A 4,698-nucleotide genomic window follows, 5' to 3' on the forward strand; every position below is an offset into this window, starting at 1 on the left:
ACAAAGCAGAGTAACATATTTGGGAAGTTTTACCTAAACCACAGATGAGTATCATCCCTCCACCATTCACTAGGAGGCCTGGATTCCCTACAGTTGAATTTCTGTCCTTTGGTCAATCAGTACCTAATCACTTATAACCTACCAACATTTTCCCCTCCGTAGCTCATGCAATCCAAGGCAATCCTGGCTTTCTTTGCACTGAGCTCCCTGCAGCATGGGTGTGTATTAGTCTGTTCTCATTCTGCTAATAAAGACATACCTGAGACAGGGTAATTTATAAAGGAAAGAGGTTTAATTGACTTGGAGTTTCACATGGCTAGAGAGTCCTCAGGAAACACAATCATAGCAGGAGAGGAAGCAAACACATCCTTCTTCACATAATGGTAGAGAGAAAAAGAAATGAGAACCCAGCAAAGGGGGTTTCTAAGTTTTTATAAACCCCCTTATAAAACCATCAGATCTCACGAGAACTCACTCACCATAAGGAGAACAGGATGAGGGAACTGCTCCCATGATTCAGTTCTCTCTACCTGTCTTTCCTATGACACATGGGGATTATGGGAACTACAATTGGCAATGACATTTGGGTGTGGGGACACAGCCAAAACATAACAGGGTGTAACACTGCTTCTCTGGATTGATTTGAATCCCATCACTCTAGAAAGGCTGTTAAAATGTTTCAGTTACAATGCCTCAACTGAAAGGGTTGAAGAAACCATAGCAGTTACATATGTATAGGCTAAAGGATAAAATACTCTTGCTATCTCAGGATAAGGCACATGGCCAAGGGCTTCCCTTGCCAAATTTGCTGCTGTGTATGCTTTCTTGATTTTACTCTCAGGTTTGGAGGAGGCGGATAAATACTCCAGTGAAGCCTTAACCATTTTTACTTTGTTTTGAATTCTCTCTTCCTGGGACTGGAGTTTGGGGAGAAGTCTAAATGGAGCACTTGTCTACGACATACACACACCTGCTAACCCCACTCTCTTGTGCTGTAGCTAAGAAAGAATGTATTTACCTATAGAATTGCCCTGGTTCCTTCTTCTAAATTGATTGTATTACACAAGAACAACTATTTCAAGGGTAGGTCAAAGGCCATCATTTGCTCTCTTCCTGTTCTCTAGATGACAGTGTCATTTTCACTTTCCTCCTACATCAGTTTTTTTTTGACAACTATCAACTTTTCCTAACAAAATATTGACGCTATTGAGACAAATCTGTAGTTATGAGAAGTTATTTCCACAAAGAACCAATTTCCATATAGGTAGTCAGTCATCTTTAGTGTTGTTAGGAGGATGAATATCAGGGTATGGCCAACGAATTACAAAAATGGTCAAGTTGAGAATAATTATTTCATAATCATTGGTGAAGTGTTTTCAGAGTTCAACAATTTCCAGAATTTGTGTCTACTAGTGGATAAGGGAAGATAAAACACAGTAATTCACTGACAAGATTTTGTGTGTGTGTGTGTGTGTGTTTAAAATAGATAATTTATCATATATACATGGTCCACTACATAGTCAAACAATTTCTATAGTGTGCAGTAAATGGCCACCTAGAGTGCACTCACACATCAAGAAATGTCCTCAGCAATGCAGTTGACGGGTTAGTACTTCCAGAACGGATCCGCCGCCAGTGAGTCCGATTCCTGTGTCCCACAGGTCCACAGAGCAACTTCCCCATGCACCCCGACCCCCATTCAAATCCATTAGAATTCACACACAAGGTTGTGATGGGCAAGGCACTTGGCAAGAGGAGGGTCTTCAGAACACACTTTCCAGCTCGGCGTGTACCTCCCACTCTCCTACCCTGAGGGCACCTGGCAGCAGATGGGATCGTAGACACACTGGAGCACGTGGGCCTCTTCACTGTGTACCAAGCTCAGCCACCTCTGAGTCAGCACCCACTCCTGTGAGAGGGCATACAAGATGTTTTTTACAGCACCTGCAAAATACAGCTGTGGGTTATTTCTTTAGGTAACATATATTTCTGTGTTTTTTTGAAGTGATGACCTGTTTTGCGCTTCTCACATACCAGCAAAACAAAATTCCCTTAGAATCGAAGAAATTTTAAACATGTCAAAAAATATATGAAGTTGACAATTCTCTAAGGCACAGGAATTCAGTTTTTAAGAGGTTAGAGAAATAAGCAAAATGACCCAGACATAAAACTTACCCTAAGAAAGAAAATAGCTGGGAGTTTTCCACTCCCAGCTATTTCAATTCTTCAGAGGACAAAGATAGGAGAATAATTGGTTCAGAAGAAACACTTCCACCTGAAGTAGAGAAAAAGCAGGTTGATAACCCTTGTGGAACTATGAAGGAAGAGAACCAGTGCTGTCTTCATAATCATGGAGGCTGGGATGGCCCCCAGTATTAGAGACTCTATTGTGGACATTGAAAGAGTAGAAGAAAAAGAAGTCATTGTTCACTTGGAAAGGAACTAAAATGTTTTCAGGCCAAAGAAAATTCAATACTCGGATTGAAACTATGAGGGAAAAAAAGATAAATGAAATGCTAGAGTTAAAAAAAAACAAAAATTTAAAACTTTTAGATAAATTATTGAAATAATATGTATTCCCCAAATTATTGAATGTATTTACATTTCTGTGTCTGTTAAACCTATGTATCATTTCAAAATAAGTGAAGTCAGCGATAGTCTTTCCCCTTTCTACATACCAATCTATAGGTATGTATTGAGTATTTACACATACCAAATGTGATACCTGCAGACACTACTCAATGCTATTTAAAATGGCTAAACAGCTAAGCTCTGGAGCAATTAGAGCTGGATGAGAGATGTCTATGTATTTACATGTATAATACTTGGAATGGAATGGCATCTAAGTAATTCTGTGAACAGTTTATATTTGGACTACTTCTGGATTTTTTTGTCTCTCTTTCCAAAAGCAAGAAGGGTAAAACTCCAGTATAGCAGATTACGGATTATGGATTTGGAGAAATAAACAGATACAATAACATTAAAATAAAAAGGCAATTCTTGGAGAAATTAGATGTCTTTAAATGCCATTTATAAAGATTATGTATTTAAAATAGAATGACAGCTTTTACACTAGTTTTAGTAGCATTATGCAAAAGAGAAACCATCCTAAGATGCCCCCAGAGACACTCTGGACAGAAAACATGGATATTTGGAAGAGAATCATTAGAAGCTGAAGGTTTCAGGAGAAAAGTACAGATCAGACTCTCAAGTAACATATTCCCTAGGCTAGCCCTATCTGTATGAAGACTTCCTTCTCCTTTTTTAATTTTTAATTTTTGTGGGTATGTAGTAGTGTATATATTTATGGGGTACATGAGATATTTTGATACAGACATGCCGTATGTAATAATCACATCATGAAAGATAGGGTATTCATCCTCAAGCATTTATTCTTTCTGTCACAAACAACCCAATTAGCTATTTTTAATAATTTAAAAATGTACAATTAAATTATTATTAACTGTAGTCACCCTGTAAAAATATGTATATATAATGCTCACGAATTTGCATGTCATCCTTGCACAGAGCCATGCTAATTTTCTCGGTATTGTTCCAATTTTAGTATATGTGTTACCAAAGTACACTGTATAAAGACTTTCTTAAAAAGAATCAATTCCCTGTGAGGACAAATTTAAAGCAAAATAAAATATTGTCATGCCATTCAGGAGATGGTGAGAGTTTCTCTGATCTTCAGAAATTGATTAAACTTTGTCTTGAAACACATATCAATTTCAGAGCCAATGGATGCCCAAAGTCCACAGAGTAGGTGATGTTGGTAATGTGCCCATATTCCCTAACCCAAATTTCAACTCTAAGCGCTTGCATATATTTACCTTATTTGTTGGGGCTAGAGGTGCCAAGGAATCTCCTCTGTGAATGGTCCTCAAATAATGACCAACAAGAATTACATATAAATACCCTAGTTCCTTGGAAAATACCTCTGAATGGTGTGTTTTACATGGACTCCCCTTCCCTGACATGATGAAGTCCACATTCACAGTGGTAAATGACTTAATAATGAACATCTTTCACTACCTTCTCTTCCTAGTCTCAGTTCCTCCCTGAGTTAGTTGTGTTTTTTTTCTCCTCCTGAATAAACAATTTGCACCACAGGCTGGGTGAGGTGGCTCATGCCTGTAATCCCAGCACTTTGGGAGGCCAAGCTGGGTGACTCATCTGAGGTCATGAGTTCAAGACCAGCCTGGCCAACATGGTGAAATTCCAGCTGTATGAAAAATGCAAAACTTAGCTGGGCATGGTGGTACATGCCTGTAATCCCAGCTATTTAGGAGAGTGAGGTAGAAGAACCACCTGAACCTGGGAGATAGAGGTTGCTGTGAGCCGAGATTGTGCCACTGTACTCCAGCTTGGGCAACAGAGTGAGACTCTGTCTCAAACAACAACAACAACAACAACAAACAATTTGCACCAGAGTTCTTGTCTCAGTGTCTGCTTCTGGGGACACACAAACTATGGCACCTCCTCTGAGATTTGTATGTATTCCCTGGGCGATTACATTTGTATAGGCCACACATCCTCATAAGCTAACTCAATTCTTCATCAGCAGAACTCCACTGCTTCTTCAGATTCCCAAAATAATTATTTTTGGGTGTGTATTAGTCTGTTCTCATGCTGCTAATAAAATAAATATTTTGGGGAATCTGAAGAAGCAGTGGAGTTCTTCCACAACTTTTA

The 4,698-nt window shown here is 38.9% G+C and overlaps 1 non-coding gene across 1 annotated transcript; it reads right to left on the reverse strand.

The window, feature by feature from the left end:
* Positions 1-3,478: 3,478 nt before the first annotated feature.
* On the reverse strand, positions 3,479-3,587 carry LOC135277068 (U6 spliceosomal RNA). Its single transcript, XR_010344677.1, has one exon. It is a non-coding gene; the product is annotated as a U6 spliceosomal RNA (small nuclear RNA).
* Between the last annotated feature and the right edge of the window lie 1,111 nt (positions 3,588-4,698).

The sequence above is a fragment of the Aotus nancymaae genome, unplaced genomic scaffold, assembly GCF_030222135.1.
Source record: "Aotus nancymaae isolate 86718 unplaced genomic scaffold, 86718_ANA_hifiasm-v0.15.2.pri h1tg000029l, whole genome shotgun sequence".
Classification (NCBI taxonomy): domain Eukaryota; kingdom Metazoa; phylum Chordata; class Mammalia; order Primates; family Aotidae; genus Aotus; species Aotus nancymaae.